Here is a 27,082-nt window from a genome sequence, read left to right on the forward strand (position 1 = left end):
TCTGTTACCCAGGCTGGAGTGCAGTGTGCGATCTCAGCTCACTCCAACCTCCGCCTCCCAGGTTCAAGCAGTTCTTGTGCCTCAGCCTCCTGAGTAGCTGGGACTACAGGTGTGCACCACCACGCCTGGCTAATTTTTGTATTTTTAGTAGAGACAGGGTTTCACCATGTTGACCAGGCTGGTCTCAAACTCCTGACCTCAAGTGATCCACCTGCCTTGGTCTCCCAAAGTGTGAACTGTTCATTTGCTATGTTTCTTGATTACAGCTGGACATTGCTTTTCCAGCGTTTAGGTCTTTTTCACACTTCTGGTCTAGAACTTATCACCACTCCTTACTGGGTAACTACTATCTCCCCTTCCTAGACAGTAGCAATTTTATTTTCTCTTTATATATTATTGAAGAATAGTATAGTGCCATGAGTACAGTATGAGCTCTAAAGTACTTGTTTTTGGGCTTTTTTAATTTTAAAAAAAAAAAATAGAGACAAAGTCTTACTGTCACCCAGACTTGAGTGCAGTGCAGTGATCATACCTCACTACCGCCTAAAACTCCTGGGCTCAAGATCCTCCCACCTCAGTCTTCCTAGTTACTAAGACTATAGGCACACACCACCATGCCCAGCTAATTTTTATAAATGTTCTGTAGAGATAGGGTCTCACCTGTTCCCCAGGTGGGTCTCAAACTCTTGGCCTCAAGCAGTCCTCCTGCTTAGGATTCTCAAAGTGCTGGGAATACAGGTGTGACCCACCACACCCAACCAAAAGTATTTGTTGAATGAATGTTGTTTCCTTATTTTAGCTTTTCTCAATGGAAAACTACTGTTGAGTTTTTCTTCTGCCTTCAGCAACAGTCCAGCTTCTTGTTCCTGCACTGAGGCATTACTGGCTATAAAAATCCATTGTTAGACTCAAGAACAGGCAGAGGGCTGTCTCTGGACAGCCTGGTTTTAATTGATCAAGTGATCCCTGGCACTGAAGTGTCCAAATTATTCCACCTGTCTTCCTAGCCAACAAATCAGTTTTTATCAGTGAAAGCAACATATGGAAACAACCATCCAGTCCTGCCTGATCAGTCCACTTGCTTCAATTCTAGAAACTCACTTAGCTTTTGGAAACAAACTCTTTAGGTAGAATGCTAATACAGGAATCTCTTCCCTCGCAAGGCAAAATCTTGAAAGAGCCAGTCATTTTCTCACCATTAACAGTGGTAGATAGGTTGATTATGTAGTCCATAAATTTTACTAAATCACCAGACACACCTGACTTTTCTCTGTGAAGGCATAGCTTTAAGTAAATATTAAGAAGGCATTTGCAGCCATTAAAACACAGAATTTAAAAAGTAAAAACACCTCTTCAAGCCCTTTGGGATTGAGGGCTCAAGTCCACATGGTAAGTTCTACATTTTCCAGATTCTCAGCGTTAGCAAATATTGTTTATATAATCAAGAAACTTTCTTAAAAAAAATTGTAACTACTACTATAAGCAATCAAGACTAAACAAAAACATTACTGTGTATCATATACGCCTTCTTATTGAAAGTTTAAAATTCTGCTGCACATAAAACACCTAAAACAATTTAGAACATTTGCCATTTCTTTCTACTCTAAGGGAAATAATAGGATTAATGAGATGTTGATGAGAAATTGTCTTCTCTATGCAACACTGCTCTCTGCAAAAATACCAAACTATGTCAAACCTGTTCTCAAGAGGAAGAGGATTAAATTCTACACCTAGAAAATTAAATTCTCAAGCTACCTACCACACAGTCTGTCAATTTATATAGGTTACTATAATCAAGAAAACACTGTTTTGGTCTTATGTTTTAAGGATGAATAATTAATACACAAAAAGTTTTTTGATATGTACCAACAATAGTACTTAATAGAATGTTCCTGAATGTATTCTTCTTTGTAAATAATTGTAATATCCACTGTATTAACATTATAGACTACTATTGTGGTAGTGGCTCAACTATTAATACATTGTTGAATTTATATTAGGACAAAACATTTGTCTCACACACACATCGTACATTTTGTACATATAAACTAAAGCTTCTTTAATCATCAGAAAAAAAATCTAAATTTTCATAGTATTCAAATATATCAGTAGTATACCAGATATAAGAAATTCATTTATGGCCAGGCGCGGTGGCTCACGCCTGTAATCCCAGCACTTTGGGAGGCTAAGGCAGGCAGGTCACCAGGTCAGGAGTTTCAGACCAGACTGGCCAACATGGTGAAACCCTGTCTCTACCAAAAATAAAAAATTAGCTGGGCGTGGTGGCGGACGCCTGTAATCCCAGCTACTTAGGAGGCTGAGGCAGGAGAATCGCTTGAACCCGGGAGGCAGAGGTTGCAGTGAGCCGAGATCGTGCCATTGCACTCCAGCCTGGGCGACAGAGTGAGACTCCATCTAAAAAAAAAAAAAAAAAAAAAAATTCATTTATATGAGCTCTACAGCTTATTTAAAATATTCTTGTCAACATATTTTATCTGGAAAAGCTCATAGTTACTTTTAAGTTTTCAAATACATACACACATATACATAAAACATATATCCGGCTGGGCACGGTGGCTCATGCCTATAATCCCAGCACTTTGGGAGGCCGAGGTGGGTGGATCACCTGAGGTTGGGAGTTCGAGACCAGCCTGACCAACGTGGAGAAACCCCATCTCTACTAAAAATACAAAATTAGCCAGGCATGGTGGTGCATGCCTGTAATCTCAGCTACTCAGGAGGCTGAGGCAGGAGAATTGCTTGAACCTGGGAGGCGGAGGTTGCGGTGAGCTGAGACTTGCCATTGCACTCCAGCCTGGGCAACAAGAGTGAAACTCTATCTCAAAAAAAAAAAAAAGAAAAAAAGTGGTATATCCATAGATCCATTATGATCCATATTCATGATTTCCTATATTCCATCTTTAATATGCATATTTTGGGAAGCATGTTAATGTTTGGCATTACAAATGGCAAGGCAATTTTGAGTTACTGTATGGAGTTGAAGACAATAGCTTTATCTTCACATTTTGTAATACCGCATCCTACCCTGGTTAAGCAAATTCCATTTCAGTATTTTACCCTGAGTACTCATGAGAATTATTCAATTATGTGACCAGAAATACTGGTTCTGGATTATTAATTTAAAAATGTTCCACCTGTAATTCCAGGTACATGGAAGGTTGAGGCAGGAGAATCGCTTGAACCTGGAAGGCGGAGGTTGCAGTGAGCTGAGATTTCACCACTGCACTGCAACCTGGGTGACAGAGTAAGACCCTGTTTCAAAAAGAAAATTAAAAAGTTCCTCCATTTCTTTTCCACAGTAACCACTAACCAAGACTAAAATTTATTTGAAACCACGCTTGTTAGCAGAAATGCTTACTACAGACGCAAATAACTCCAAGAAAATTTGGTCCCTTGCACATAACTGGGCAGTTAGTAAATATCGATGGGATGAATAAATACTGAATAAACTCAACAATTTTTATCAGAACACTGACAAGACTGAGAAGAAAACATTAGACACGTCACTATGGAGCTCAACTACTTTGAGTCATTCCACGCTAGCCTCTGAGAGGCACAGGCAGAATTCCAATAAAGCACAGTTTTCTTCCATAGTTGCAACCTCAAAAAAAGTGTTGAAATTCAAATAATCTTAAGCTCTGCCACCTGGACACATAGGAATATTCTCCTTATAATGTAACTGAATAAAGTTATCCTCCGAGAGGGAGACAATCGTATCTGCTGCTTTCCCATCAGCTCTTCCAGAAGCTACTATGTTGGACAACTGAGCTGTAAATGAGGAAGCAAGGAATCTTCACTACTAATTATTTCAATGACGGTCATATCCTGTTATGTCCTGAAAGCACCAAATTTATTTGTAGCCCAATAATTTTACATCAGTATTTCTTTCTTTTTGTTTTTTTTTTGAGACGGAGTCTCGCTCTTGTTGCCCAGGCTGGAGTGCAGTGACGCAATCTTGGCTCACTGCAACCTCCGCCTCCCAAGTTCAAGCAATCCTCCTGCCTCAGCCTCCCATGTAAGCTGGGACTACAGGAGTGTGCCACCACACCCAGTTAATTTTTGTATTTTTAATAGACATGGGGTTTCACCATGTTGGCCAGGCTGGTCTTGAACTCCTGACCTTAGGTGATCCAACCACCTTGGCCTCCCAAAGCGTTGGGATTACAGGCGTGAGCCACCACGCCTGGCCTTACATCAGTATTTCTTAAAGAGAAGCAAATGCCTGAATTTAATGCACAGATTTAGTTGTTGTGGCAATTGTTACAGAAGGCATTTGTGGTAAGTAGATTTCTTTCTAACCATATGTGAAGCTTCAAACCTTAATAAGCAAACACATAGTAAGTAGAAATTGATTTCTATAAAACCAGGCTTCATAAAGTTGTATAGTCTACAGAAATAACACATTACATATTTTTCAGATTTTTTTAGTAGTACACAATTACTTTCTCCAAAATAGACAAACCAAAGTTTTGATTAAAAGATTTACACTAACTGGCCGGGCTTGAGACCAGAAGTTTGAGAACCGCCTGGGCAACACAGTGAGACCCTGTCTCTACAAAAAATCTTTTTAAATTACCCTGGCATGATGGCACATGCCTGCAGTCTAAGCTACTTGGGGGGCTGAGGTGGGAGGATCACTTGAGCTTGGGAGTTAGAGGCTGCAGTGAGCCATGCTGCAGCTCCAGCCTGAGCGAAGAGTAAGACTTTGTCTACCCGCCCACCCCCACCAAAAAAAAAAAATCACACTGTGAAGCCTTGTAAACCACACATGTTGATTATTTTTTTCAAAACCACCTTTGAATGAAATAATTTATCCTTGGATGAATATCTAAATGTGGTTTTTTTCAATATGCTTTAAAGGAAAACAACTCCTTCTGAAGTCTGAAGTTTCTCATGGTTTTTTTTTGTTTTGTTTTCTTGAGATGGAGTTTCGCTCTTGTTGCCCAGGCTAGAGTGCCCAGCCAAGATCACCGCAACCTCTGCCTCCCTGGTTCATGCGATTCTCCTGCCTCAGCCTCCCAAGTAGCTGGGATTACAGGCATGCGCCACCATGCCTTGCTAACTTTGCATTTTCTGTAGAGATGGGGTTTCTCCATGTTGGTCAGGCCGGTCTCGAACTCCCAACCTCAGGTGATCAGCCTGCGTCGGCCTCCCAAAATGCTGGGATTACAGGCGTGAGTAACGCACCCGGCCTTAAGTTTCCATTTTTATAATCAATTTCATTTTAGCTAAATTGCTGACAGCAATTCCTAAAACAACTTAGTATTTGTCACTCTATAAATATGCTTGAGCTAAGAAATTTGTCATGGGAACAGGGGCAAGGCAAGACAGTGGAACAGAAGGCTCTACCCATCGTCCTGCAAAAACACCAATTTAACAACTATCTATACAAAACAAGCACCTTCATTAAGAACCAAAAATCGGGTGAGCACCCACAGTACCTGGTTTTAACTTCATATCAGCAGAAAGAGACACTGAGGAGGTAGGAAAAAGTCTTGAATCACAGATGCCATCCCTCCACCATCCCCCAGTGGCAGCGTGGTATGGACAGTGTCCCTGTGCTCTGGGGAGAGGGAGAGTCAGCAATTGTGAGGCACTGAACTCAGTGCTGCTCTGCTATAGCAGAAAGAAAAACCGGACCAAACTCAGCTGACACCCACCCACGCAGGGAGCATTTAAACCAACTCTAGACAGAGGGGAATCACCGATTCCAGCGGTCAGATCTTGAGTTACTGCAAGCCTCACCACCACAAGCTAAAGTGCTCTGGGGCTCACCATAAACGTTAAGGCAGACTAGGCCACAAAGACTACAACTCTAGGCAAGTCGTGCTGGACTAGGCCCAGAGCCAGAGGACTAGGCAGGGCAAGTGATCTACTGGGACACCAATTGGGGAAGCTAAGATAGCTGGCATTACCCTTCCCCTAATGCCAGGCTGCACAACTCATGGCTCCAAAAGAGACCCCTTCCTTCCATTTGAGGCGAGGAGAGAGAACAGTGGGGAGGACATTGTCTTGCATCTCGAATACCAGGTCAGCTACAGCAGAATAGGGCAACGGTCAAAGTCATAAGGCCCCCTTCCCAGGCCCTAGCTCCAAGACAACATTTCTAGACACACCCTGGGCCAGAAGGAAACTTGTTGCCTTGAAAGGAAGGACCTACTCCTGGCAGAGTTCATCACCTGCTAACTGAAGAGCCCTTGGGCCCGAAACAACCAGCAGCAATACCTAGGTACTATGTCGAGGGCCTTGGTGAGCCTCTGAGACTCGTAGGTTTCAGGTATGTATGACCTAGCACATTCTCAGCTGTGGTGGCCAAGGGGCAAGGCTCTTTCTGCTTGAGAAAAGCAGAGGGAAAAGTACAGAGGGCTTAGACTTGCATCTCAGGTGCCATCTCGGCCACAGGGAGGTAGAGCACCAAGTGGGCTCTTGGAGTCCTTGATTCTAGAAGCTGGCTCTTGGACGGCATCTCTGGACCTGCCTTGGCCCAGAGAGAAACCCACTGCCCTAAATGACAAGTCCTAGGCCAGGCAGCATTCATCACTAGCTCACTGAAGAGCCCTTGGTCCTTAAGAGAACATTGGCAGTAGTCTGGCAGTACTGTCCATGGGCCTGTGGTGGCAATGCCCATGGGAGGAAGCTCCTCTGCCTTGGGAAAGGGGAGGGAAAAGTGGGAAGGACTGCGTCTTATGGTCTGAGTGCCAGTTGAGCCACAGTACATTAGAACACCAGGTAGACTTGTAAGGTTTTTGACTCCAGTCCCTGACTCCCAGACAGCACCTGGACCCACCCAGAGCCCGGGGAAACTTGGCACCCTGAAGGCAAGGACACAGGCCTTGACCACGTTGCCACCTACTGACTGTAGAACCCCAAGGCCTTGAGTGAACATAAGTGGTAGCCAGAGAGTAGTTACAGCAGGCCTTGGGTGAGACCCACTGCTAGGCTGACTTCAGGTCTGATCCAGCGCGGTCCTAGTAGATGGTAACCAAAGGGGTGCTGTGTCACTCCACCCCAATCCAGGTGGCTCAGAACAGAAAGGGGAACTTTTTTTGGGAGAAAGGGAAGAGAGCAAGAGTTTCTGCCTGGTAATGCAAAGAATTCTTCCAGATCTTGTCCAAAATCATCAAGGTGTTACCTCTACGAGTCTGAAAGAACCACAGTATTACTGGGCTTGGTATGCCCCCTAAAGCACTCACAGCTTACAGCACAACACCCAAGTCCTTTTGAACATCTGGAAAGCCTTCCCAAGAAGCATTGGTACATCAAGCCCAGACTGCAAAGACTACAATAAATATCTAACTCTTTAATACCCAGACACAGACAAACATCTTTAAATATCAAGACATTCCAGGAAAACACGACCTCACCAAATATACTAAATAAAGCACCAGGGACCAATCCTGGAGAAAGAGATATGTGACCTTTCAGACAGAAAATTCAAAATAGCTTTTTTAAGAAACCTCAAATTCAAGATAACACAGAAAAGGAATCAGAATTCTATCAAATTTAACAAAGAGATTGAAATAATTAAAAACAAGCAGAAATTCTGGAGATAAAAAAATGCAATTAGCCTACTGAAGAATGCATCAGAGCCTTTTAACAGCAGAACTGATCAAGCAGAAAAAGGAATTAGCTTGAAGACAGGCTATTCGAAAATACACAGAGGAGACAAAAGAATAAAAAACAATGAAGCATGCCTACAGGATTTACAAAAAATAGCCTCAAAGAGACAAATGTAAGACTTATTGGCCTTAAAGAGGAGGTAGAGAAAGAGACAGGGGCAGAAAATTTATTCAAAGGGATAATAACAGAGAATTTCCCAAACCTAGATGAAGATATCACTAGCCAAGTACAAGAAGGTTATATAGAACATCAAGTGGGTTTAACCCAAAAAGACCACCTCAAGGCCGTTAATAAACTCCCAAAGGATAAAGAAAAGATCCTAAAAGCAGCAAGGAAAAAGAAACAGCATACAATGGAGCTCCGATACATCTGGCAGTGGACTCTTCAGTGGAAACCTTGCAGACCAGGAGAGAGTGGCATGACATACTTAAAGTGCTGAAGGAAAAAAACTTTTACCCTGGAATAGTATACCTGGTGAAATATTTCAAACATAAAGGAGAAATAAACACTTCCCCAGACAAAAGCTGACGGATTTCAATACCAGAACTATTCTACAAGAAATGCTAAAGGGAGAACTTCAATCAGAAGGACAAGGAAGTTAACGAGCAATAAGAAATCACCTAAAGGTACAAAACTCACTGGTAACAGTAAGCACACAGAAAAACACAGAATATTCTAACACTGTAATTGTGGTGTGTAAACTACTCTTATTCTAAGCAGCAAAACTAAACAATGAGCCAAACAAAAAATAACTACAACAACTATTCAAAACACAAAGTACAATAAGATATAAATAGAAACAACAAACAGTTAAAAAGCAGGGGGATAAAGTTAAGACACAGAGTTTTTATTAGTTTTATTTTTGCTTGTTTATGCAAAGTGTTAAGTTATCCGCTCAAAATAATGGGTTATAATATTTGCCTGCTTTATGGTAAACTCAAACCAAAAAACATAAAAGATACACAAAAAATAAAAAGCAAGAAACTAATCATATCACCAGAGAAAATCACCTTCGCTGAAAGGAAGACAGGAAGGAAAGAAAGAAGAAGACCACAAAACAACCAGAAAACAACAAAATGGCAAGAGTAAGTCCTTATTTATCAATAACTTTGAATGTAAATGGACTAAACTCTCCAATCAAAAGACAGAGAGCAGTTGAATGGATAAAAAACAAGACTCAATAATCTGTTGCCTCCAAGAAACACAATTCACCTACAAAGATACACACAGACCAAAAATAAAGAGATAGATAAAGATATTCCATGCCAACGAAAACAAACAAAAAGAGCAGGAGTAGCTATACTTATATCAGACAAAACAGATTTCAAGACAAAAACTATAAGAGACAAAGAAGGTCACCGTATAATGATAAAGGTGTCAATTCAGCAAGAGGATATAACAATTTTAAACATATATGCACCTAGCACTGAAGCACCCAGATATGTAAATATTATTTGAGCTAAAAAGAGAGAGATCCTAATACAATAATAGCTGGAGACTTCAACACCCCACTTTCAGCATTAGACAGTTCGTCCAGACAGAAAAAGAAACACTGGACTTAATCTGCACTATAGACCAAATAGCCGTAAGAGATATTTACAGAACATTTCATGCAATGGCTGCAGAATACACATTCTTTTCCTTATCGCATGGATCATACTCAAGGACAGACCATATGTTAGGTCACAGAACAAGTCCTAAAACATTCAAAAAAAAAAAAAAAAAGTAATATCAAACATCTCTGACCACAATAAAAACTAGAGATCAATAAGAAGAGGAATTTTGGAAACTATATAAACACCTGCAAATTAAACAACAAGCTTCTGAATGGCCAGTGGGTCAATGAAGCAATTAAGAATGAAATTGAAAGATTTTTAAAATGATAATGGAAATACAACACACCAAAACCTATGGGATACAACAAAAGCAGTACTAAGAGGAAAGTTTATAGCTACCTCAAATACCTACATCAAAAAAAAAAAAAAAACTTCAAATAAACAACCTAACAATACATCTTAATTAGAAAAGCAAGAGCAAACCAAACCCAAAATTCCTAGAAGAAAAGAAATAATAAAAGATCAGAGCAGAAATAAAATTGAAATCAAGAATACAAAACGTTGTATTTTTGGAATCATGAAAACATGAAACAAAACGCTGGTTTTTTGGCAAAGTGAAACAAAATTGACAAACCTTTAGCCAGACTAAGAAAAGAAAAGATCCAAATAAGTAAAATCAGATATGAAAAATGAGACATTAAAACTGGTACTGCAGAAATTCAAAGGATCATTAGTGGCTACTATGAGTAATTATATGCCAATAAATTGGAAAATCTAAAAGAAATGGACAAATTCCAAGAAATATACAGTACCAAGATTGAACCATGAAGAAATCCAAAACCTGAACAGACCAATAAAAGTAATGAGATCAAAGAAGTTTCCCAGTAAACAAAAGCCCAAGACCCCAATGGTTTAACTGCTGAATTCTACCAAACATTTAAAGAAGAACTAATAGTAATACCAATCCTACTCAAACTATTCTGAAAAATAGAGAATGAGGGATAGTTCCAAACTCATTCTACGAAGCCAGTATTATGCTGATACCAAAAACACAGACACATCAAAACAAAAACAAAAACATACAAAAAAAAAACCATAGGACAATCTCTCTGAAGAATATTGATGCAAAAATGCTAAATAAAATACTAGCAAACTGACTTCAACAATACATTAGAGGCCAGGCACAGTGGCTCACGCCAGTAATCCCAGCACTTTGGGAGGCTGAGGTGAGCAGATCACTTGAGATCAGGAGCTCGAGACTAGCCTGGTCAAATAGTGAAATGCCGTCTCTACCAAAAAAAAAAAAAATTAGCCAGGTGTGGTGGTGCAGGCCTGTAATTCCAGCTACTCAGGAGGCTGAGGCAGGAGAATCACTTGAACCCAGGAGGCGACGGTTGCAGTGAGCTGAGATAGTGCCACTATACTCCAGCCTGGGTGACATAGTGAGACTCTGTCTCCAAAAAAAAAAAAATACATCAACAGAATGAAAGAAAAAAAACATATGGTCATTTCAATTGATGCTGAAAAAGTATTTGACAAAATTCAACATCCCTTCATGATAAACACCTTCAAAAAAACTGGGTATAAAAGGAACATACCTCAACATAATAAATGCCACATACAACAGACCCATAGCTAATATAATGAACAGGGAAAAAGTGAAAGGCTTTCCTCTAAGATCTGCAACATGACAAGGATACCCACTTTCACCACTGTTGTTCAACATAGTACTGGAAGTCCTAGATAGAGCAATCAGACAAGAGAAAGAAAGAAAGGGCATCCAAATTGGAAAGGAAGAAGTCAAATTCTCCTTGTTTGCAGATTATATAATCTTATATTCGGAAAAAACTGAAGACCACCAAAAACCTATTGGAACTGGTATGCAAATTCAGTAAAGTTGCAGGACACAAAATCAACATACAAAAATCAGCAGCATTTCTATATGCCGACAGTGAACAATCTGAAAAAGAAATTTTAAAAGTAATCCCATTCACAATAGCCACACTGAAAATCAAATACATAAGAATTAACCAAAGAAGCTGAAGATCTCTATAATGAAAACAATAAAATACTGATGAAAGAAATTGAAGAGGACACCAAAAAAATGGAAAAATATTCTACGTTCATGGATTGGAAAAAATCAACATTGTTAAAATGTTCATACTACACAAAGCAATCTACAGATTCAATGCAATCCCTATCAAAATACGAATGACATTCTTCACAGAGATAGAAGACACAATCCTAAAATTTATATGGAACCATGAAAGATCCAGAATAGCAAAATCTATCCTAAGTAAAAAGAACAAAACTAGAGGAAACGCATTTCCTGACTTCAAATGATACTACAGAGTAATCAAGACAGCACAGTAGTGGCATAAGAATAGACACATAGACCAATGGAACAGAATAGAGAAATCAGAAACAAATCCACATATCTACCATTAATTCATTTTTTACAAAAGTGCCAAAAATATGTTAGGGAAAGGACAGTCTCTTCAATAAATGGCGCTGGGAAAACTGGATATCCATAGGCAGAATAATGAAACTAGATCCTGTATCTCTCACCATATACAAAAATCAAATCAAAGATTAAAGACTTCAGTCTTAGACCTCAAACTATGAAACTACTACAAGAAAACATTGGGAAAACTTTCCAGAACATTGGTCTGAGCAAAAATTTCTTGAGCAATACCCCACGAGCATAGGCAACCAAAGCAAAAATGAACACATTGGATCACATCAAGTTAAAAAGCTTCTGCACAGTAAATGATACAATCAACAAAGTGAAGTGACAACCCACAGAATGGGAGAAAATATTTGCAAACTATCAATCTGACAAGTGATTAATAACCAGAATATGTAAGGAACCCACCTCTATCAGCAAAAAATCTAATCCGATTAAAAAATGGGCAAAAGATTTAAATAGAGATTTCTCAAAACAAGACATGCAAATGGCTAACAGGCATATGAAAAGGTGCTCAACATCACTGATCACCAGAGAAACACCAATCAATACTACAATGAGATATCATCTCACCCCAGTTAAGATGGCTTATTTCCAAAAGACAGGCAATAACAAATGCTGCACAGGATGAGCAGAAAAGGGAACCCTCGTACAGTTAGTATTAGTACAACCACCATGAAGAGCAGTTTGGAGGTTCCTCAAAAATCTAAAAATAGAACTACCACATTATCCAGCAATCCTACTACCAGGTATATACTCAAAATAAAGGAAAATCTCTTTGTCAAAGAGATATCTGCCATATTTGTTGCAGCACTGTTCACAGTAGCTAAGATTTGGAAGCAACCACAAATGAATGGATTTTTAAAACGTAGTACTTATACACAGTGGAGTACTATTCAGCCATTAAAAAGAATTAGATCCTGTCATTTACAACAACATGGATGGAACTAGAGGTCATTATGTTAAGTGAAATAAGCCAGGCACAGAAAGACAAACATAACATGTTCTCACTTACTTATGAGATCTAAAAATTAAAACAACTGAACTCATGAAGATAGAAGAGTCAGATGGTTACCAGAAGCTGGGAAGGGCAGTGGGGTGGGTGGGTGATGGTTAATAGGTATAAAAAAATAGAAAGAATAAGACATAGTATTTGATAGCACAACAGAGTGACTATAGTCAATAATTGCACATTTTAAACTAAAAATCTGTAATTTTTAGTTTAATTGGATTGTTTGTAACACAAAGAATAAATGCTTGAGGAATGGATGGATACCTCATTTTCTATGATGTGATTATTATGCATAGCATGCCTGTATCAAAACATCTCATGTACCTCATAAACATATACACTTACTATGCAGGCACAAAAATTAAAAATTAAAAAGATACATGCAATACTTAACTTGATTAATCATTTTATTGTCAACAAGAAAAGTATACTTACTGTCAAGGAGGTAGGAAAGTTAAGTCCTAATTGAATCTACATCAAAAGAAAAAGAAAAAAAGAAACTTTCTATTTAAATCTGTTGAAAGCTTCAATTATTCAACTGACCTGAGAAAATGAAACTTGGGTACACTATTCCTGGGTACATTTGCATCTTTCCTCAGAAAGCCCGCATAGGAGCTTTCATTGCACTAACTTCCAACCCTCTGCTGTCTTCCCAGCCACTATGGATCAAGCTGCATATTAATGAGTAGGAGCAGCCAGAATATAGGAAACTCGGCCAAGAATACTAGGACAGACAAGAAAAGAGCTCACTATTTTCAAGAAAACATCTTTTAAGAGTTCTGGGCTCCCAGAAGTCAAGCCAAACCAGAGAGAAACTGCCTTTGGATGGGGATAAATAAGTTTGAGCTTTGTGCCCAAAGGGGATGGTAAAATACTTTTCTTCTTTTTTTGTACCATCTGTTTTAATAAAGGTAAATCTGGGTTACAGCAGCTTCATACTTACATTAGAATTACTTGATTTGTTTGGAGATACAACAAAATCCATAGTATTAGGAATCAAGAACTTGAAGGAATTTAATATTTTTTTAAGAGCCATCTGGAAGCACTGTCAAATTACTACTTTTCTCTGTCTACTCCTGGGAGCAATTATGGATATTCCCTGAAAATATCTTAAAGATAAAACACATTATCTAAAAACTTGAGAATTTGGTATAAAGTATATTTCATTTGCCACAAAATAAATAATTCCCCTATAACAACTTCTATTCATTGATTTTTTTTTTTAAGTTGATGTATGACTGGGTGCAGTGGCTCACGCCTTTAATCCCAGCACTTTGGGAGGCCGAGGCAGGCAGATCACGAGGTCAGGAGATCAAGACCATCCTGGCTAACATGGTGAAACCCCGTCTCTCCTAAAAATACAAAAAAAAAAAAGAAAAAAAACAGCCAGACGTGGTGGTGGGCGCCTGTAACCCCAGCTACTCAGGAGGCTGAGCCAGGAGAATGGCATGAATCTGGGAGGCAGAGCTTGCAGTGAGCCGAGATCGGGCCACTGCACTCCAGCCTGGGCAACAGAGCGAGACTCCGTCTCAAAAAAAAAAAAAAAAAAAAATTAGCTGGGCGTGGTGGCGCGCACCTGTAGTCCCAGCTACTTGAGAGGCTGAAGCTGAAGAATCACTTGAACCTAGGAGGCAGAGGTTGCAGTGAGCCAAGGTCACACCTCCAGCCAGGCGACAAAGCAAGACGCTGTCTCAAAAAAAAAAAAAAAAGTTGATGTATATGTATATAAATAACCTTCTCATTCTTACAAACCATTTTTCAAATTTTAGCTTTTTTTTAATAAAATGCAGCTTTTTCTCCACAATGCTGTATTTCATCATAAATACCTGATAAAGTTCTATCAGTATTTCAAAATTCTCATCATCGTATTGCACAGACTATAATCTCATGGAGAGCTGCAAACAAGCCTATCTTGGAACTTTTTGTGTTACGTGCAAATAGGTAAAGCGCTGCACATTTCTGTAGCACGTCTCCCTTCTGAATAATCTATAGGTCATATTGTCTATAAGAAGTATGGATTAGGTTTTCTCCATCTTATAACATCTTGGTGCCCATCTAGTCTGCACCCTCTATTATACAGTTAGGGAAATCTCAAGGCAAAACTTCCCTTACATTACAAAGTGGTATAGCTAGAAAGTGAAAGGAACCTAACTATTCTGACTTCTAGGCTAGGGCAAACAAACTTATTCTGTAATTTCTTAGTACTTCTCAGCATTTTCATAGCACCTATCAAAATCACTAGCATGTAGTAGACGTTTAAAAACTACAAATGACCCCTGAACAACACAAGTTTGAAGTACATGGGTCCACTTATATGCAGATTTTCTTTGTCCTCTGCCACCAAAGACAGCAAGACCAATCCCTCCTCCTCCTCATCCTCCTCAGAATATGATAAAGATGAAAAGTTTTATGATGATCCACTTCCACTAATGAATAGTAAATATATTTTCTCTTCTTTATGATTTTCCTAATAACATTTTCCTTTATCTAGCTTTCCTTAATACAGTATATATGTAACATGCAAATCCGTGTCAATTGACTATGTAATTGGTAAGGCTTCTGGTCAACAGAAGGTCATTAGTAGCTAAGTTTTCAGAAAGTCAAAGTTATACATAGATTTTCAAATGTACAAGGTTGGTTCCCCTAAATCTCCACCCCCAGTTGTTCAAGGGTCAACTGTATTTACTGGTTGATAAAACTGAGGCCACCTTCAATCTTGAATCCATTCAAGCACATGGGCTGATCCATTACCAGACTGAATTCACTCAACATACACAAACTGTCAGCTTTGCTGACATCAATGGGCAATGGTTTTCTAACTGAAAAATAATGTTTCCAAAATATTGTAGACTTGGTCAAAAGCAGAATTTAAAAGCTAATGGGAAACAAAACAGTTCTCCCACCCCAAAGCCAATCTCAGCTGATGAAGATTCTTGCCCCCCTTAGTTGAGGCAGGCAGATCAAGAGTTCGAGACCAGCCTGACCAACATGGTGAAACCCCATCTCTATTAAAAATACAAAAATTAGCCAGGCGTGGTGGCGTGTGCCTGTAATCCCAGTTCAATGGGATCCCAGCTCAATGGGATTACTAAAACAAGCACTTAGTGCTGTGTACATTCTCTAATTTACAATTTTATACACAGAGGAAAACACCGAAACCTGGATGAGTCAGGAAAAGACTTTGAAGAGAACGCAGAACGTGAATACACCCTTATAAAACGTTGACTTAAGGCAGAGAAGATGAAGAACCATCTAAGAGGAAAGAATGGCACAGGCAAAAGAGCTTCAAGGAATGCGTGTGAAATGTACGGTGTTGGCTGGTGTGTGTCTCCACTAAATGGTTTAGAAATCATGGAAAGTCCAACTGAATAAAGAAAAAATACTCAGGAGGCTGATGCAGGAGAATCACTTCAACCCAGGAGGCAGAGGTTGCAGTGAGCCAAGATCGTGCCACTGCACTCCAGCCTGGGTGACAGAGTGAGACTCCGTCTCAAAAAAAAAAAAAAAAAAAAAAAAAATCATGGCAGACAGGAGCTCTTCTGCTTTCAGTATGCCCTATCCAAACCCATCACTTCCTTCCCAGGAATACTGCATCCAACCTTTCTTCCTCCCTTAAATGATCAAGTGTCCCTCATTCTTTGCTGAATTTCTCTGGCCTGTGAAGACATGAAGCCCCTTTCTACTCCTGTCTGAAAAGATATTCCCTCACTCTCAGTCCCCACCTCCTGTCTCCTATATTTTCTTCGATTTCTATAAATATTTCAATGCTTCTCCCACATAAAAAGTTTTCTAAAGTAACAAATTTCCATGTTCTCTAACATATCATTTCAGACTATAAAAAGAAAAAATTTAAGGTATCATGTTACATTTATTACAAATGATTTCTTTTTAAAAATTCAGTTGACATCTCATTAAACTTTCTCTTAACCCATATTGTTCCCAAATTCATGCAAAAAAAATCAATTTTTAAAAATAAGAGTTTAGAGAATCAAATCACTTAAATTTTTGAGTTGTCAATACTTGGCCAGACTCTGTTATAGAATACCTAATTCTACAAGAATTTATATTTCTCTACCCACAAAAATTAAAAATTAAAATTTTTAATTTATATTTCTCGTGTTACATTAAAATGAGCACTTCATGCTGTATACATTCTCTAATTAATTTACAATTTTATACACACATGCAAAAAAACACCAAAACCTGGATGAGTCAGGAAAAGACTTTGAAGAGAACATAGAACTTGAATACAGCCTTATAAAATGTTGACTTAAGGCAGAGAAGATGAGGAACCATCTAAGAGGAAAGAATGACATGGGCAAAAAAGCTTCGAGGAACGCATGTGAAATGTACAGTGTTGGTTGATGTGTGTCTCCAATAAATGGTTTAGAAATCATGGAAAGTCAAACTGAATAAAGAAAAATATATGATTATTCCAGATTGTAGTGAACCATGAAGTTTAGGCAAAGGAGTTCAGACTTAGCTTTTTTCTTTGTTTTGTTTTTTTTTAAGCCAATGTAAATTTTAAGAAAATAAGAGTGGAGGGATGTTTTAGAGAATTAGGTCTGTCAACAATGTAAAGACTAGAACAGCAGTGAAGAAGGCGAGCAGAAGAGGGAGGTGGTAATTAGTAGGGAGAGCCAAAAGAAGGTTCAGACAGTGATGCAGGCACACGCAGATAAGGGCGGTGGGTCGCTGGGGGTAGAAAATCATACAAAGGAAGCTTGAGAGTTCAAAGAAAGACACCATAATTAAAGGGTAACCATTTCCAAAGTATTTCACTCTAAGATTCCTTTAAATTTGGATCTGCTTCATAAACGTCCTCATTAAACACAAGTGGTTATTTTCAAAAGGCTGGTGTTTTAAGCTTACCTATCCCTACCATGAGCTTAAAACATCAGGTAGAAGACATCTTAAAGATGTTTTAAAGAAAACAGATCAAGCCAATACGATAGATAGTGAGATGATATTTTTTAGCAGCAGCTACCATTTACTGAGGGCTTACTATGTGTCAAACACTGCGCTAGGCCTTCTGCCAACATCATCTTTCCTCCTCACAATTCTGTAGGTATCATTAGTTCCTTTTCTAAGACTTTGTTTTTTTTAAGAGCAGTTTTAGGTTCATAGCAAAATTGAGGGAGATATAGATCCCAACCTCCCTACTTCCACACCTGCACAGCCTCCTCCTTTATCCACATCCTCCATGGGGTGGTGCATTTGTTACAAATGATGAACCAACATTGACCCGTCATTATCACCCAGAGTCCATAGTTCACATTAGGGTTCACTCTTGGTGTTGACATTTTATGTGTCTGGACAAATACATAATAATGTGTATCCACTATTAAACTCAGTCTAACAATTAAATGATCAACCTGAAGAAGGGTACATCTTTAAAACTAGCAGAGCCGATATTTATCCCATACTATATGTGTTGCATAAGATGGAAACATACCTGAATTAGCACTTAGAACCTCTGATAAATAGTATGCTTTTAATAAATATATCTCAGTCATCAAAATTAGGATATAATTAGGTACTATTTTAACAGAACTGGAGGATTTACACTTTCAATAAAAGTTAAGCAGCTTGGTGGCTCATGCCTGTAATCCCAGCACTTTGGCAGGTTGAGGCAGGTTGATCACTTGAGGTCAAGAGTTTGAGACCAGCCTAGCCAACATGGTGAAACCCATCTCTACTAAAAATACAAAAGTTAGCTGGGCATGGTGATGGGTGCCTGTAATCCCAGCTACCCAGGAGGCTGAGGTAGGAGAACTGCTTGAACCCAGGAGGCAGAGGCTGTTGTGAGCCAAGATTGTGCCACTGCACTCCAGCCCGGGCAACAGAGCAAGATTCCATCTAAGAAAAAAAAAAAAAAAAAGCTAAGCAGCTCAAGTGCCTTCTATCTTGGGATTCAGAAAAGTATTTTGGTTATTTGAGAATTGTATCTTTTTATTATAAACAAAACTTATTTCTCAAATTTATATAATTAGTCATTTAAAAAGGAAATCATTGAACAAGACTGCAAAACAATTCTCAAAAACACTTATTTTCAAATTATAATATTCAATAAGAAGCAATTTCTGGCTGGGTGCAGTGGTTCACACCTGTAATCCCAGCACTTTGGGAGGCTGAGGAGGGTCGATCACGAGGTCAGGAGTTCGAGACCAGTCTGACTAACATGGTGAAACCTGGTGTCTACTAAAAATACAAAAATTAGCCAGGCATGTTGGTGCGTGCCTGTAATCCCAACTACTCAAGAGGCTGAGGCAGGAGAATCACTTGAACTCGAGAGGCAGAGGTTGCAGTGAGCCGAGACTGTGCCACTGCACTCTAGCCTGGGGAACAGAGTGAGACTCCATCTCAACAAAAAAAAAAAAAAGCAATTTCTTCTGAAGTATTAAATAGTTGAAAAAGTCATCTGTATTGAAAAGTTTAAAAACATAAAACATACAAATAAAACCACCTTTTCAAAAAAGAGACACAGGCATTGCTGTGTTATTAATACTATTATTATCTGAAAATCTGGTTTTTACTTAAAAGGAGCAGGGACTATGAGATAAGGAAATAGGGTGATACAAACAAAATGAAGGAGACAAACGATAAATTATTATGTCTTAATAAAAGTTAACTTAGTTTATGTGTTTTTTACATGGGTACATATTTTAAATGTATCTTCTGACTTAACATGTTTGTTCTAGAGTCAATTCATATTGGTAGAATACTTACTATGTATAGGCACAGATTTAAGGAATTTTACATGCTTCAACTCCTTTATCCTACAGCTGATTTATATGGTCTCTAACCTTGAATACAGAGTCAATAATTTTGAAACCTAAACATCTAAAAGGCCTCTAGGGCCTGACCGGGAATTCTGGAACAAGAGTCATCTGTCACTGAGGCACAGCATGATGTGTGTAAACCTTTAAAACCATAAAAGGCAAAATAAACGTTTCCAGGTCACATCTTACTATGTGGTTCTGTTCTAATGATGTCTCTGTTTAGTGTTCTTGTATAATTTGATGACAGGATAATAGAGTTATATATGATAATCATTTTCAATAAGGTCCACGAACACCAGCATGATCTGACAGCAATGTGGACCACACTGAAACGTCAATGCATTCCTCCAATGCAACAGGGCCCCGGGCACTCAGCACTCTGGCCCTTCCCTCAACCACGAAGGTTCTCCGGCTCCTCTCCCATCTTTGCTCAAAAGTCACCTTAATGAGGCCTACGCGGCCTACTGAAAATTATAACCCTCTCTCTCTCTCCTGGATGTGCATTAGCCTGTTTTATTTGTTCTATAGCACTAATCACCTTATATCCTACTATAATATTGACTTTTTGTTATTGTAGTATTTTTCTTTTTTTTTGAGACAGAGTCTTGCTCTGTTGCCCAGGTCGGAGTGCAGTAGTGTGATCTCAGCTCATTGCAGCCCCCACCTCCTAGGTTCAAGCAATTCTCCTGCCCAGCCTTCCGAGTAGCTGGGACTACAGGTGTGCACCGCCATGCCCAGCTAATTTTTGTATTTTTAGTAGAGACGGGGTTTCACCATGTTGGCCACGATGGTCTTGATCTCCTGACCTTGTGATCTGCTCACCTCAGCCTCCCAAAGTGCTGGGATTACAGGCGTGAGCCACCCCACCTGGCCTGTAGTGTTTTCTCTCCGCCTCCACAAACATCACCAGAGCAGAAATTTTGGTCTTTTTGTTCACTGAAGAACCTGAAGAATTTAAAAGGTGTCTGACAGAAAATAAGTGCTCAATGTATATTGTTAAAATGTTTTAAATGAATGAGTGTATGATATAATCAGCAAAAAGATAAACCTAGAGCCAACATTTCTTTATACTCTTTCAGGTGGGAGAAAAACTTAAATACAAGCAGTTACCATAGAATGTTAGTACAAGTTCTCAAGAACCTACAATTTCCTCTTGTCATCTAATTATAGGAATACAATAGCCTTTCCAATGCATCTTTCTTATTCAAGCATCTTCCAACTCAGTAATTCCAGAAACATCTTAACATTCTCAACATACCACACAAATCCCTTGTTACATACCACATAAATCCCTTGTTATAGGTTTTCAATATGGAATTATAAGAAAATTAAATACACCAATATTTTTAACCCCTAACTCCAAAGAACCTGTTGTAAGGATTAGAAATAATATATTGAAAAGACTCAGCATATACAGGTTCTTGAATTAAAAATTCTTATCAACCAGCCACTTGGGAGGCTGAGGTGGGAGGATCATATGAGCCTGGGAGGCAGAGGTTGTGTAAGCCCCTGCAGATTGCACCACTGCACTCCAGCCTGGGCGGCAGAGCAAGACACTGTCTCGAGGAAAAAAAAAAATTCTTATCAATACTTCATGGAAATGTGGTAGAATAAATCAGTGACTATCCATGGAGGAAGAAGTAGGAAAACACAACTCCCTCAATATAATCTGCCAATCTGGAATTGTTGAAGTTCTACCTAAAGCAGCAACTCCTGAGGGTAAGGGGTGAGGGGTAAACTGATTAAAAAGCTAAATTCATTAATTCAAAAAAAAACTGAGTGTGTACTTACAAATGTGAGGGTCTGTCCTCCATTCTGGGTTTACAGTCATGAGTAAATGAAACGTGACCCTGCTCTCCTGCAGCTTACAACCTAGTAAGAAAACATTTTTCTACTTTTACACAATCACACAGTCCCAAGAAAAGAGGAAACACTGGTGTATTCAAATAAGAACTGTTTGAGTCCATTAAGAATTTTAATTAAAATGGCACACACTACTGCCTGAAATAAATGAATTATGAGATGTGAGTACTTTAATGTGAATGTTGTTCTTCATGTGTCAAAATTGTGATTCCCAGTTTTACAAACATCTGTGATGGAGAGTAAAATCTTGGTCATCATTTGCATCCACTAGGACACAGCATCCAACTCTCAGCTTCTCCTTTCTGTACTAATCTCCCAAAAACAGTGAATCACCAAAGGACCAGCATTGGTTACCAAAATGAATATATTTTGTTCTGTAGTTTCCTGTCCTGGGGGCGAAAATACAAAACAAAACAAAAAAATGGAGCAACGTACAGCACAAAATATTCAACTGGAGGCATCATGCCAAGAAAGCAACAGAAAGTTTTATACTTAAGCCAAGACTCCTGGGTTCCTTTCAAAATTTTAAATCGTGACAATTATCTTGATGTTTCTTGATGAATCAGATCTGTCTACAGAACAAAGGCATGCTCGGGAGTTTTGTGTACTTTGAGGAATAATTATTTCCTAAGCTTATTCACTTTTTTAAGAGAGCAGCTTACAGACAGATTTAGAAGCCGGTGTGCTTGAGTGAAAACATTTGTAATCAGTCAACCTACAGACGCATTTTGCTTGAAATGTCAATTGAAAACAATTTTGTGAGGAAAAAGAACTTAAAAATTGATCCCATCAAAAAATATTTCTCACTTTTTTTTTTTTTTTTTTTTTGAGATGGCGACTCTCTCTGTGCCCAAGCTGGAGTGCAGTGGCATAATCTCGCCTCACTGCAACCTCTACCTCAGGGTTCAAGTGATTCTCCTGCCTCCGCCTTCCGAGTAGCTGGGATTACAGGTGCACGCCATGCCCGGCTAATTTTAGTATTTTCACTAGAGACGGGGTTTCACCATGTTGGCAAGGCTGGTCTCAAACTCCTGACCTCAAGTGATCCACTGCCTCAGCCTCCCAAAATGCTGGGATTACAGGCGTGAGCCACTGCACCGGTGTCTAATTTTCTTATACACATTTCTCTTTCAACTTTGCAGTTTAAATTGTTGCCAAATTTTTCAAAGTCACCACTACTTTTAGTGAGTTACGGTATGGAAGCTTGCATTTAATTATAACAGCACTGTGTGACATTCAAATCTCTTCAGTTTCATTGTTTCCTTCCCTCTTGGTGTAACTATATTAGTAAATAGCACATAATACACTGATGAACCTATTTTTATAGCTGATTAGCAAAATATATATTTTACCTTTCCAGACCGTACACACACACACACAGTTGCTAAGCAGTTATTAAAATGCATCTATCAATGAACATCAATGTAGGAGTGTTTTCACTTATCTACTGCTGCATAACTAACCGCTCTAAAACTTAATGGCTTAAACAAAACAATGGACTGTTTTGCTCAAGATTCTGCAATCTAGGCAAGGCTCAGCTCAAGAGTTCTTCTGCTCACCTCCCCAGCCATCATATAAGGCTGCATTTAGCTGACCAAGACCAGGTAGGATACTTGGATGGCCAAGCCTTCCTCTCTCCCAGCATGTAGTCCTAGGGCCTCTCTCCATTCATGTGACCTCCCACTAAAATAATTGGACTTCTTAGACATAATTGCTGGGACTTCTCAAAACTTAGGCCTGGAACTTGCACAGTATCGATTCTGCTGATTTTATCAGTTAAAGTCTCAGACTTATGCCACGCACAGAAGGAAGGGCCTACCCAATGGTGTAAATACCGAAAGCAGTAATTTTCTTGGAACCCTCACTGTAACAGATCATAAGAGCAATTTATATTCCATCTTCAGAACTTATACTGTATTTCTGGGGACTAAGAGCATAGAAGAGGCAAGAATTTTTTTTTTCTTAATTTCTGGGAAAATATTTGAAAGCAAGGCAATAGACGAGTAGTAGATTGGGGGTGAGGAATGAATATAGTCAACTATAAAATAGCATATCTGAACAGCATTAGTATAAAAATGTAGTCCTTCATATACCTTTTTAATGTAACTTGTTTATTGGTAAAATTAAGAAGGAGTTGGATATAGAGGCTTAGTTATTATGCAACACATAATCTTCAAGAAGCTGAACAAGGGAAATGATACACCAGGTTTATTATAGGAAAGTGTATACACTACACTTCATTCACCATTAGGGTGAGTGTCAGGCTAACCAGCAAAATCAGTGGAAAGACAAGAACAAGCAATCTTTTAACCTTTCATCCAGAACCTCTCACAGTCCACTAGCCTGGGAGGGTGTCAGCTCTATACACTTCATCTAGTTAGTCTCTCACTAGGAAAGGCAGAGAATACTCTCATTCCATATACCATTTGTATTCAATAGCTTTACTTCCTCAAGACAATGAAGCCATTCTGAAACTTGATACTCTATGGATCGTCCTTAAATTGGACCTATATGTAATATATATCTTTATTTCCTTCTATAAAGCCATCCAAAAAAAAAAAAAAAACAGGGAACTCTATTTCTTTTTTTTTTTTCTTTTTTCCACCATCAATACATTTATTTGCAGCAGATGGGGCCAAATCTTACCATGAACTGGATAGGACCAGAGACACTGATCTGCCCAACCTCTGGGTATTCACAACTGCACAGGTAACCAGATCCTATATGTTAGGCATCGCCATTAAACAGATGACCATTAGATGAGGAGGACACATTCTCAGTAGTCACATGATTTCCCATTCAGAGGAAGGTGCTGCCCTCATATAAAAAGAGTAGTGTTGAGAAAAACGCAGGCAGAGCCTAGCATCTGCCTACCAGTATAGGCCTAGACATGATGGTGGCCGTGTGCCAGGGGATCACGCCCTATTTACAAAGAAGGAGAATGATGCTCCCAGCTGAGCTGCAGGATGGGCTCTGGGCTGACTGGAGGGGTAGATGGGGTGGGTTCTGACCCCATTATCCTTTCCCTGTCCAACCTGGGCCCCCACGAGCCATTCTCCAGCCCTCTGCACAAGACAGACTCAGCAAATCCAGGAGGTATGGGGATTCTGCCAACTCCCCATTTCCTCCGACCTTTCCCAGGTCTGGCAGGTGACCCAGTCCACTGGGTGCAGCCTCACCTCCACCCAACTCCACATCTGGATAGACACATGGCAAATATGGAAACTGAAGCCCAGCTGGGCTGGAGCACATCTGGTTGTTGTTGAGTTGGAGTCGTCTTGCAGGTATCCCGAGATGGTCAGGCCTCACTCATGGTGGCCAGGTTAAGACTGTGTTTTTTAGATGATTCAGGTTACTCCAGGGCGAAGCATGATCCTGATGACACCCAGCAGAAAAGCAGGCTGGAGCCTCGGAAGAGCTGGCCCTGCATACTCAGGTACTTCCAGCAGTGAATCCAGGATTTGAACACCGGGGAGTAACGGGGGAGCCCAGCCTGCAGCCCACAGTTGTTCACAGCCATGAGGTCGCCAACTAGCAGGAAGGGGTAGGTCAGCATGCTCACTGTGATCCCTGTCAAGCACTTGGTGTGGCTCTGGATGGCCAGGGCCTGGTGGAAGCTGTCATCCACCAGGTAGGCACTGATGAAGTGGGCCAGTAGGTTACAGCCTCACGAGAAAACAACATCACCCAGGAGGTGAGGGATTAATCCAACAAATCCCAGCAGCCCTTCCTCTTTGAAAAGCTTCCCAATGGAGCTCAGCACGCCACTGTCCTTGGCTTCCCATCCCACAAACTGGACCATCCAGCGCATTGAGATGACATGCAGGGGGTGGGCCAACATGCGGGACACGCACTGCATCATTATCCCATAGAAGGTCTCCTTCACAACTTTCTTCAGGGAAGTCTTCATATCACCCTTGTTGGAAACCTGCTAGATCTCATCTAGAGGGAAAGCCTTCTTCATGCTACCCGGGTCACAGTGAAGAGGGCATTGGACATCAGCTGGGGCCTCAGACCTCGGAACAGCCCTATCTTACCATCCACTTGCACAACGTATTTGGCGTAGGTGAAGAAGCTTGGCAGATAGAGGACCTTCCTCCCAGCACATAAGGCTTTGTGTTTGGGTCTTCCTTAATTAAAGCAAGTTCGATCTCATTGTAACAAAGTTCTTCTAAATTACCTCGTATTTTGATAACATGCCATAAAACTCATCTGTTAAGCTTTAATAGCTACACATGCCAACCAACTTAATGTAATATCTAATATTTTTCAAAGAAAAAAACGCATATGTATTACAACTGACCTTTATTGGTATTTCTTCAGTTTAACCTAAATGTTGACAAGCTTTTTCCATTTATTATTTAAATTTGGAGAGGTCAAATCTTAGGAAAAGCAAAAACATTAAGGAACACAAAGAATTCTATTCAAAGAAATTCACAAAATAAATTTTGGAGCACAAACTGTGGTGTGACAGTTTTCCTTTGTATTTCTAAACATCTACTAATAAGACTTTCTTTTTGTAATATGCAAGCTTCTTTCATCAAGCCAATAGGTTTAATTAGCATTTACATCATCTTAAGTTATGACACACGTTAACAGAATAGAACAGTTGTAGAAACAACGAAACTTCAATGCTCACTCAGAAATCACCTAACCCTAACGTTGTCTCCTCTTTCCAGATGTAGCAGCAGCTTCTTTAGATGGAAGGTGAATGGAAAGGAGTGTTTTCCACGAGGAAGGGGATAAGGGTAATAACATGGATCCACAGCATATATACTATCCATATACTCATGTGAAGGATCTCCTGTCTAACAACATTCCAGAAGGTACATGACAGAAATGTCAGTCATCACACTCACCACCAGCAAAGAGCTCAAGGCGCTTACATAAGCAAAGTTACATTGACAGGAGGTGCCCATTGGAAACCACAATAGGTATCAGATACCTTGCTACCACTGACCAAACACATATGAGATCAACAGAAAATACCATCACAAAGATATGATTAGACTGAATATGTATAAAATTATTTCACACTTTTTTGGGGTTAAATAATTTTACCTAAATTTAAAGTAACACAATAAGTATACTCAATGTTAATACTGCTTCTATTTCTTATTAACAATATAGACCATAAAACTGTATCAGAACATTAGTATTCAATAATTTTATGTTCTGGTTGATAGTCCTTAAAGAACTTTCACTTCATCTTCTCTGCTAGATGAAATAATATTTATTGCTTTGTGTTTACCTTTGCTAAAATGTATCAGTAATACCTTATAAAATTTAAATTAAGGTATGGCTGGCCAGGCGCGGTGGTTCATGCCTGTAATCGTAGCACTTTGGGAGGCTGAGGCGGGCAGATCACCTGAGGTCAGGAGTTCGAGACCAGCCTGACCAACATAGAGAAACCCCGTCTCTACTAAAAATACAAAATTAGCCAGGCATGGTGGCTCATGCCTGTAATCCCAGCTACTCGGGAGGTTGAGGCAGGAGAATCACTTGAACCCGGGAGGCAGAGGTTGCGGTGAGCCGAGATCAGGCCATTACACTCCAGCCTGGGCAACAAGAGTGAAACTCCGTCTTAAAAAAAAAAAAAAAAAAAAAATTAAGGTATGGCTATATCACAGAACTTTAAAAGCCCAATTTTTCTAAAATTACTTTAAAATCTAGAAAATCATGTTTCCATTCATATCATTTTTTATGAAGATGCAATTACTGAACAAGAGTAATTCAAGTAAGAAAAGTTAGAATCAGTTGA

The 27,082-nt window shown here is 39.4% G+C and overlaps 1 protein-coding gene and 1 pseudogene across 2 annotated transcripts in view; both read right to left on the reverse strand.

Annotated features, from left to right (window-relative positions):
* The window catches only part of NHSL1 (NHS like 1), a 273,639-nt gene that overhangs the window by 206,489 nt on the left and 40,068 nt on the right, over positions 1–27,082 (reverse strand). The window lies entirely within an intron of this gene.
* On the reverse strand, positions 19,114–27,018 carry LOC134761560 (mitochondrial carrier homolog 1-like; annotated as a pseudogene).

The sequence above is a fragment of the Pongo abelii genome, chromosome 5, assembly GCF_028885655.2.
Source record: "Pongo abelii isolate AG06213 chromosome 5, NHGRI_mPonAbe1-v2.0_pri, whole genome shotgun sequence".
Classification (NCBI taxonomy): Eukaryota; Metazoa; Chordata; class Mammalia; order Primates; family Hominidae; genus Pongo; species Pongo abelii.